Raw genomic sequence first — 10,472 nt, forward strand, 5'->3', positions numbered from 1 at the left:
TATACTTCTTTATGACAATAGGAAATGAAATATTCCTGGATGACATAAAGAGCAACATGGAAACAGAATAACCTGTTAATGGTGAGAATGGTAGCTGGATAAACAGTCCCAGCAGTGTCAGCAGGAAAAAGAGGCTGCTGTTTAATCCAAGGAGCAGAATGGAGGCATTTGGTAAGTTCATGAAAACGCACAGCATTGTACTACTGAAAAAAGAAACACGGTGGAATAACATCCACAACACGTCTTGAAGGTTTTGCATAGTATAAGGAAGGAAAATGGGAGTCAGAAAAGTCTGTAGAATCCAGATTCAGTTGGTTCATTATAAGTGAGAACGATGGGCAAGAACATATCTGTGACTGAAACTGTCACTTCTAATAGGACATATTTTGGTTCACAGGAGCTCTTTGTGTGAAGTCAATTGTGTGGATATAAATGGGGAAAGGCTGGAATTTCTTTGAGTTCAAAGGAAAATCTATCATAAATGTATACGAAAAGTGTGGGAAAGGGGAGGGAAAGTGTATAAAGAACTCTAAAAATAATGAGAAGATTATTTCCAGAAAAGTGTAGGATTGAATAAGAACCCCCAAAGACTAGAATGAATGCATCCATGAAGAAAATAGTCATATCCTGGAGATTAAGAAACACAGGGCTAAAACCAGATTTGACAAACGTAAAGAAAAGTCAGATTTGACAAAGATTATTAAAACATATTTTCAGGTTATCTTGGAGAGACTTCTGATGACAGCCTCCTCCACGATCCTTAGCTTTATGCCCCAAAATGATTGCTGCATCTTTAAGGGCCAGGCCTCAGAAGCCTCACAGCCCAGTGGTGCTGTGCAGTTTGGTTTTGCTTGGCTACCTTGGTTTGCTTGACCCAAGCAAAAAAAAAAAAAATCAATCTTCCAGCTGCCTCCAGGTGAACTGAGGTCAGAGCAGTGGCCCCACTCCAGCCCCAACCTCAGGAAGCTGAGCCGGGCATGGAAATCACGAGAGCCTTCAGCCCAGCTCCAGCTCCAGCTCCAGCTCTGCCTGCCGTGGAGATTCTATTCTATTTCCATAGAGGGCCTGGGAGGGAATGGAAAATGAGTAGCAGAACAGTGTTTGATAGACTTAGACAGACAATATTATATAAACATATTAAAATTGCATCAGAAGTGTGGATACTAGAGGCAGAAGAACAAACAAATATTTTTCAGCTAGTTACATATAAATAGACTCCTAAAATTAGAACTGGGTTTCTAATCATTAAATGTGGCAAAGTTTGCAGCAGTTCTCAAAAACAGCAGTGAAATAATTGCAGTCTAAGTCTGAAATTTGCAGCAACTGAAGGATTTTATATTTTGCTAAATAATTGTCAATTTCTTGGTTTAACTTCTCTCAGTACATATATTTAACTTTTTATGAGGAGTAACTCAAAAATTAAGGTTTTCATCCCCTGAGACTCATTTTCAAGCCCTGCAGTCACACATTTATTCATTAAAGTCTGTGATGCATCAGAGCTACTTGCGTGCTCTTGGATGTCATGAATACAAACATTCACCATTGTGTTGTTTGCAGTGTCATTCCTGAATAAACATGCAGGAATTACCAGGTGGTTACGTTGTTTTAGGAATGACAGATCTATGGCCTGGTATTCCTGGTTTATTATGTGTTTATTTTAAGACACTTCATTTAGTGCTGGGGGAGTAGACTCCTCTGAAGCAATAAACATCTGTTGCTGTTGCTACTCTGAGCATTTGCAGCCCATAATGTTCTTGTCCCCCCTGGTAGCCAAAGGTAAATAAGGGAACATCCCTCAAGTGTCAGTGTGGAGTGACCTGGGTGAGGAGGGGACATGGTGTGACTACAGAATAAGGTCAGTATTTTCTTCCTGAAAGCATCTTTTCCATGCAAATTCACATATAAATAATATGAAAATTGGAACTTAAATGAGAGTTTAGTATAAAAAAAAATAATTTAAATGCATATATTAGTTTTGCATAAGTATATTTGTAAAAAAACCCCAAGCAACCCTCCCAATAAAACAGGAGTGAATATTACTGCCTTTGGGTTAATGTTTTCTAAACTGCAGTCGGATTCCCACTCAGTTTAGGCTATTTCCTTTCAGCCTTTAGGTTGGAAAAGATGGTGAGTGGTTATATATTTACATCAGGTAATTTGTATTCCACAGATAGGAAAGGTGGACTAGTTAATGCTCCTTATTGTCATGAACCCCCATCACATTTCATTGTGAGACCTTATTTTCAGGTACATTTGTAGCTTCAAAGTGCATGTAGCTTTCCCTCCTTCCCCAGCCACTGTTTCCTTTCAGATAGCTTCTTCCTGCTATTTCACCTAAAATAGCCTTTTTCTCAAACTGAATTAAGGAAAAACTCTTACTACCCATGCTAATAAAATCACATAAACATTTAATCCAAATGATCTCATATCCTCTGCATGGTGGAGCAGAGGCTTGAGATCAGAGGAACAATCTTTTGCCTGGGAGAAGTTCTTTCCATCTCTGCGAAATTTCCCTATCAAGTCACTCGTCTCTGAAAAATCCCATTTTACGGACATTTACTAGAAACATAGGGATTTTGGTAGCTGAAGCCTCTGAATATGCCCGGCGCACTAAACCTTCTCCAGAAACACAGCTTCTGAGTGAACTGCTGCTGTTATCACTCCTTCCCACTGCAGCTGGTTTTCCTGAAGGGATTGGGACCGTAGACACCGTGACTGACCTTGGCTGTCCATGCTGTCACCAGTTGTCAACTACAAGATGAAACATGTAGGATCTTAATTTGGATAGCATTGGATATGTGGTTTTTTTGTTTTGTTTTTTTTAATTTTTCTTCTGCAAAACATCCCTAGGGAAAGGAAGGAGGGGAACAAAATTGTGTTTTGGCTTTATTTTATTTTAATTTTTTTAAAGGAATTTTATTTTCTGTACCATTCTGTGTCATTTTACTTCTAGTGTTGATCATTACAGAAGAATTTGGAATGCCCAGAAAAGAAATGGTGCCCTTTGAGGAAATGGAAGGTTGCCTATTCAGCCCTTTGTTTGGCCCCAGAGTGAGGGTAGGTAATTAAATGGCGAATAAGTGCTCATTTCACCACCACAGGACATACACATGAAAATACTCCTGCATTCAGAGCACCTTCAGTATGCAACTCTTCACATTCCATGGCTATGACTTCTTTTTATATGATGTTGTGCCATAACAAATGGGAGGATAACCTCACTTTTCTGCCCATTCATTTTTCTTGTCTTCACTCAGATTATTAAACAGAAAGGGATAAACACAGCAATTTCAGCATTCAGTGCCACTACCGTTTTTTCTTACTCCATCTTTCTTTGAGGGATATTTCTCAAGTCCCAGTTGCTTTATACATGTGGAAAGAATGCAAAGCATAAACCCTTCTGAATCGTATTTTCTAAGCCATTTTGTCATCTCTGTTGTTCTAATCTGCTTGGATTTCAATTTGTCTTTTTAAAATGTCATGTCCCAAACTGAATCAAATCAGTCCTGCTGCTGAAGCCTGAGCATTGCCGAACAGAGGAGAAGGATTATTGTGCTGCTTTGGCACATACTGTTATTGTTAATATAATCAAGTGTAGCATTTGTCCTTTCTTGTGTAAGCATCCTATATGTGAATTGCAACCAGTTTATGATTTAACTTATTATAACTGTGTCTGCCTTTGTAGGGGTGTTCCTTGGCCCACATTTCTCATAACTATTTGCTTTGGGTTCAGTATTCACTAGCATTGCAATCTTTTGGATTGTAAAAAAAAAATATCTATTTTAAAGAGTACATATAAAATCCATTAGGCAATGGAAGACTAAGATAAAATGAATCTCTGTGGCAGGGAATATCACAGAATCACAAGAATTTATTTTTTTTTGCAGCAGCAGCCCAGCAATCCAAAGCTATTTTTTCATTGTTGTTTAATGAATCTGAAGTAACTTGATTGTCATGGTAAATCCAGGCAGCCATGAGTGCTGCATTTTAATCATCCTGACATACTGCAGTAAAGCTCAGTGCTATTGCTGTTAATTCAGGGGCGATGAACACACTGATGGTGACATTTGAAACAGAAGGGACAGTAGGTACTTTATGGTACAGTGCAGAAATGTGCTACCAAGATGTCACAGCTACAGCTACCACCTCCTGAGTGTTGAAATGGATGTAGAAATCAGTAGCTGAAATAAATTGAAACTACTACTCTAGATCACTTTACTATTTCACTGTCAAATATTCTGCCTTCTTAATACGTAGTCCATCTTCTGTTTTCTCTCCTGTGGCCACATTGACCATGTCTTTTCAATGGGGAAAAAAATACTAGAGCTCTTCAAGTCCCTGGTACCTCTCAGAGCAGATTATATACAATTTTAGTAGTTTCTTCACTGATCAGAGAAAAAAAAAATTGATTTTTTCTGAGTCCTTTGGAGTTCAAAGGGGTAGATGAAGAGTATGTGCATGGTAGGGGAAGGTAAAAAGACAGTGCTCAGATGGTAAAAATATCAAATCAGAAATATGAGGTAACCACTCATTGACTGCTACTAAAGAAAAAAAGCATAATATTTACTTGGAGATTGATAATGTTAAAGAAACATGTTATCTACAATAAAATGGAACTTGTGCATGGGTCCCACTGTAAAATATGCTGAGAAGCCCCAGTTCCCATTGTGTGGCAGTTCTGCAGTAGCTCCACTGTGGGCACAGTCATTTCCACACCAGAAATATTTTTGTATGGATTAAATGTGGCCACATCCAGGGGTAGTGGAGGACCAGACTTGAAATTCCCTCCCTGATTTATCCCACCATGGTTTCCATGTGCAGACAATCTGACTTCATTCCTTATGCCTCATTTGTGCAAACTCCTGCAAGAGAAGTCGAGAGAAGAATGTGAGTAGGTTTGAATCTCAGAATGTGGATGATTTCTCTGAGTGTTGTGGGCACTTAGCACCTGCAGGACTGAGCCTCATGGCACTTATTTTTCCTTCACATTCAGACAAGCCTTCAGTTCTTGAAAAAGGGATGCTCAGGGTTCCTGATGTTGTAATTCTATTAGGGAAAATGAGGGAAGCCAAATGTTACATTAACATGTTAACTAGTCTTAGCACTATCCAGCTTCTCTTACTTTTCATTGCAAAAGTGATGAAGTCAGCTTTGCATGGAAGTTTTCAGCATTGTGGAATGAAGGGTCAGACATCCACTAAATTCTCCATTGGACCATTTTCTCCATGTGAAATTTGGGGTAATGATTTTGGCAGAGGGAGAGAATCCTTGAGAACAAAAACTCTGCATAGCAGCATATTCAGCTTGATTTCAGTGGGAAAATGGGCAAGGATGGGTGCTTTGGATTTCAAATACTGCACACTCATTTTAGAGGACGGTTTCTGAGTAGCCTGAAAAGGGAATTTGGAAATAGTTTCTATCAAGAACCTTCTGTTCCAGTTCTGTGTGCTTAACAGGCATTGTAAGGACGCTGTGCACAAAAATTAGCTCCTGAAACTTGGTTAATTAGCATACTTGGTTATGCTGGTTTATTTCCTCTGGACAATGGGGATATTTGGATATATTATTTTTCTGTATTGGAGGCAGTGCCCTTAATAATTTAGTAATACCATTAGCAGACTATCCCTCCCTTTTCTACAGATCATATTGTACAAACAGTATAAAGAAGCTCTTCTTTTTAATGAATCTTCATATTGTATAATACAATATGAATACATCAAAACCTTGTACCCTTAACTATAGTACAAACATAGATTGGTCTGGAGTTACATTTTTTACCCTCACTGCAACTTCCAAAATATTTCAGATTCTGATTTTCATATACTATCTGAAAAGCCTAATTTAATTCTGCTGCTCTTATACCAGATCAGTATTAGCAGCATACTCAGCTTGACTTGAGCAGGGAAGAAAGCGCATGTGGGCTGGGAAAATGAGCAAGGATGGGTGATCTGAGAGCTGGTTTTGTTTCTGTTGTACACAAACCTGCACCACTGTGGAGTTTGGACCTCTACAACCACCAGAGAAGCCTGGAGAAGCCATGGAAAATCAGATGAATGATTCTGAAACATATGCAAAAAAAATTTCCTAATTATTTATTTTAAGTGCCCAGCCAGTGGATTACATTTGCCAGAGCCTGTGTTCAGTGCTGAGAGAGCAAACAGTGCTGTGGGAGAAGGGGTAATACATTTCCATCTGAATTGATTGCAGTTACTGTACATCAAAGCCCAAATTAAAGTTTCATAATTTTAGGTGTGGCGTGCCCAGTCAGAACTCTTGACTTACATGATTGCAGTGACAAGTAAAATTTTATGAGAAGGAGAAAAGAAAGAAAAATAAATCTTTGTAAATTGAGTTATTTTGATAAGAATGTGAATATCCTGATTTTGGTTGTGTTTGGTTAATTTAAACCACTCTTGTTTGATGGGAATTCGTGTTAAGTCAATATACACTCAATGGCAGTTAGAGGTTCTGAGCCTGGACATGTGTTTTCCAATGCAGATATCATGAAATAGAACATAAAATACAAATAGTTTTTCTGTCACTAAAAATGAAGTTGCACATAGTGACAATTTGAGTTACAAATTATGAGTTGATTTTTTTAGTTTAGATTATGATTCAAATAAATCTTTCACCATTACATTCTGTGGACTTTGGAGGAGGGATTATAAAGAAATAGGAGAAAGTTATAAAATAGAAATTGATAAAAGGCTTATTCGGTGTTTGGGAGTCCTGCGCAAGCAGCTAAAAAAGCCTTTGGAACAGAACCAATCTCTGTGAAAGCTTTATTGATTACACAGAGAAAAGTCCATTTTAAACACTTTCATAGCCCTGTGTTGCCTGAGGAAGCAAAATCTATTACACTTAGATTATGAACTTTTTGTTTATGAACTCAGCTGTCTTAGTGGACAGCTGGAAGAAAGCAGCATTATTATTTCTTCTGTCTGTAAAGCAGAGTTATCAAAAAGCTCCTATTTTCCCCATGTGTCTACTGCTGCAGTTTCCATACATCGTGTGAGGTGCTTTGCCACATGCTCCAGCTGCAGCTGGAATGGCTGGCTCCTGGAATGGCTTTCCAGCTCAGGGAGCTTCTTGGGTCCCCCCACACCTCCAGTGGGTAAGGTCTGGGCTGTATTCCCTAATTAGCGTTTGTGTAATTGCTCCGGTTGCTCCAAGCATTTTTCAGGCTCCAGGTTGTTGTGTTGTGTTAGGAGAATGACTCAGATCTATCCATGGTTAAATAAGCTGTGAAATGAGCTGCCCAAACAACTATCACTCATCAGGGTGATAATGCTGCTCTACAGAAAGGATTTCCACCTCTCTTTGACCTAAGGAAAGGTCTAAGCCAGGAAGATGAGAGAGAAAAAGTCATTACTTTTCTTTCCCTTAAAAGGGGTGAATGTCAGGCTGCAGTGGAGGAGAGCCTGGACTTGCAAGGTGTAGGAAATCTCCACTTCCTGGGGAGAATGATAGAAGCTGCTGAAGGGTTGGGAAAAGAGGAGACAAGGGCTCGCTGAGGCTCAGAAGGACGGCAGGGTCCCTCTCAGCTGAAATCACCTGTGAAACTCATGGGCTGTGCAGGTCAGCTCTGCCTGCGGTGTCTGAGATTGCAGCCAGTGGCACTGAACTAATTCCCAGAGAGCAGCAAAGGTGAATTTTGTCTATGCTATGTGGTCACATATTTCTTCTGGCCTCCAGTGATGGGGCTGACATTTGGCATCTCATGGCGGGTGAAATGATGTGACCCGCTTCTTCCAGCACCGGGTCTTTTATCAATTTGGGCTCATGGCATCAATCCAGCTGAAATTGGTACCTGTAAGTTCCTTAAGTCTCAGGAACTCTGAAGTTGATTAAATTGACTCTGAACCAGCATCTTCAAACACTTCTGCCTGTCCCCTCCATTCCCCCTAAGCTCAAAGCATGTAGAGAAAAGGGTAAAAATGATAAAACACTTAACTTACTTCCAGCTAAATCTTTCTTTGGAGCTTACAGTCCTTTTCCCTCCAAGTGACCCTCATTTCTGACTGTGAGAAAGAGACTGTGCTGTTCACAGCATGTTTTCTCTCTCCTCTTGTGATACCTTGCCAGTCTGAAAAGTTTTAATGACTCCTTGAATTTTTTTTTATTTTTTTTTTTAGCAACAAAATAGAAAAGGATGTGAGAAAGATTTCTCACCTGTAATATCAAAAAAGTTAGAGCTTGCTCATTTGGACAATAACACCAGGTAACTGCACTTTTACCACTGATTTATGTCTTATAGAAGATGTGGATAAACACAGAAATACTGGGAAAATGCCTCAAAGCACTCACAGTTCTGTTCTCTTTTACTCAGCTTCTCTTTTCGATGTAATTCTGAATGAAAGCTTTAGCAGAAGAGTTCTGGCAGATTGTCAGGCATTCAAGTAGATTAAACTTCTTTCTTAGACTGAACAAAGCAGAGAAGCTTTGCTGGAGAATTGGAAAATAATGCAATGAACTGATAGAATCCTTACAAAATGAATAAACTCCCTACATTTAAGATCTTGGTGTAACAGCTCTAATTTCTGTTAGCTGTGATCTTGCAGGGTTTTTATTACAGTTCTACGTTTAAAACAGAAAACATTTAGAACTTTCCAAAAATAGCGTGTTAGGATTGTGCAGCACTTTTCTCTGTACAAGCTATCATCAAAATTAATCAAAATATTCGCTCTTGATACGAGCAATAAGGATCTGCAAAAATTGCTGCAAGTGTAGCAAAAGGTATGATTAGATGAGTGGGAACTGTTTTTTCCTCAAAATGGATTTAGTTCGATAAGTTTTTTACCAGCAGAGGCTCAGTGAGGAATGTGCTTTGCTATCTGAAGCCAGTTTAGAAGGAATTCCAGATCCTTCATAGTAGGCAATATGGGAGTCATTGATTTTCAGGGAAAGATCAGTCCTGATTTCAATGAATTAGACTTCTCAATTATTAAAAAATAACAATAAAAAATAATATATGTGTATATATGTATATAATTCTGTCTCACTAAATGTCTCAAATGGGATTTTGTGTTTGATTTCTGCTACAAGAGTGGTGACACTGTTCATTTTATTAAGCCATGTTTCTTAAAAGGTGTTTTCCTCCAGTTTACAACTTACCAAGTGCTTTAAAGCTGCTGGAACTGCTCTGTGATTAAATAAGGGCCTCTAAATAAATGTTTGTGATCTTTAAACAAATTACTTTGATTTGAGGTTCCTGTCTGATGACACCTGATGTATCTGTGTTGTCTAAAACTGTGCTCCCTGAAAGGAGAAATAGTATTGACAAGCTTTAAATTGGTCTCTTTGGTTTTACTGAATTTTAATTAAAAAAGAATTGGAGTTCTTTAAAGTAGACATTGGAAAGGAAGATTATATTGGTGAAAAATTGTGTGGGTAATTTACAAATATGTCTTCCAGTACCAGTCAGACGTTTTCAGTGCAAACCAGACTTAGGAGGCCAGGTTAGTCAAATTTAATTAATTTGCCTGCATGTGTCTTTTGGCATGTTGTTAATCTTCTTTTTTCTAGGTTTACACAGGCTTTAACAACCAGACCAGAAACAGCTCTGTGAACAGGTGCTGTGGGCTGGACACAGCTTTGAACATCAGGTATGTGCTCACAGGGAGTTAGAATGGCTCAAATTCCTTCTCTGAGCTTTTCCTGCTTCTCCTGTGTTTATGGGCAGGGAAAGCAGTTTTGAAAAATACAAAAACATCTCCCTTCTTTCAAAAGTGTGAAGAGAGATACTGGCCTGGAATATCAAAAATGGGCAGAAGGGGGTTTACCCATATTTTGTGCTCCTTCTAACTCAGTCATTCATGTAACTACATGCATTAATCACAAGTTTTTGCCCCAAAAGGATGGGAGCAGAACCAGGCATTCCCTGGAGCCACTCTGCGGCAGAACTGATTCAACTGCGTGTTCGTGTGGATCTAAGTGTGAGACCGGTGATTTAATAAGTGTCCTCAAGATTTTCTGTCTTCTCTAGAACCATTTCTTTTCCAAGAAGTTCTCTGAGGTAATTGCATTCATCTAGTATTCTTTCTTCAATTTGTATTATTAAGACTCCAGGTTAAGAGTTTGGTTTTGTAAGTAAGCAAGGGCGTTTGTGAAGTGATGAAAAAAATCCCACCAGATTCAAGAGATGGAGAGCAGCAATGTAAATAAGTAAGGTAAAAGGAAAAATTTGGTTTCCATTTCTCTCTGCAAGTTGAGTTAACTTTTAGTCTGGGCAGGCTTTTGATAGATTGTGCCCTGGAACAGTAAAAATAAAATTTACTTTTACCTACATTATCAGCAATGTGTGGTAAAGGCTTGATTGCCCCCCTCACCTACCATATCACCTCTGTAATTTCTTATCAACACAGAGCAGTCTAGATCTTCCAAGTAAATATTAAGTTTCTGTAGCCATGCCAATTTATGCAAATTCTTAAAAACTAACTTCAAAAATTAAGTACTTGCCTCATTAGTCTGAT

At 38.7% G+C, this 10,472-nt stretch overlaps 1 long non-coding RNA gene across 1 annotated transcript; it reads left to right on the forward strand.

Moving 5' to 3' along the window:
* Positions 1-8,134: 8,134 nt before the first annotated feature.
* Positions 8,135-10,123, forward strand: LOC107202648. Its single transcript, XR_001520776.2, has 3 exons — positions 8,135-8,221; positions 9,526-9,605; positions 9,857-10,123. It is a non-coding gene; the product is annotated as an uncharacterized LOC107202648 (long non-coding RNA).
* The last annotated feature ends 349 nt before the right edge of the window (positions 10,124-10,472 follow it).

Source organism: Parus major, chromosome 4 (genome assembly GCF_001522545.3).
Source record: "Parus major isolate Abel chromosome 4, Parus_major1.1, whole genome shotgun sequence".
Taxonomy (NCBI): domain Eukaryota; kingdom Metazoa; phylum Chordata; class Aves; order Passeriformes; family Paridae; genus Parus; species Parus major.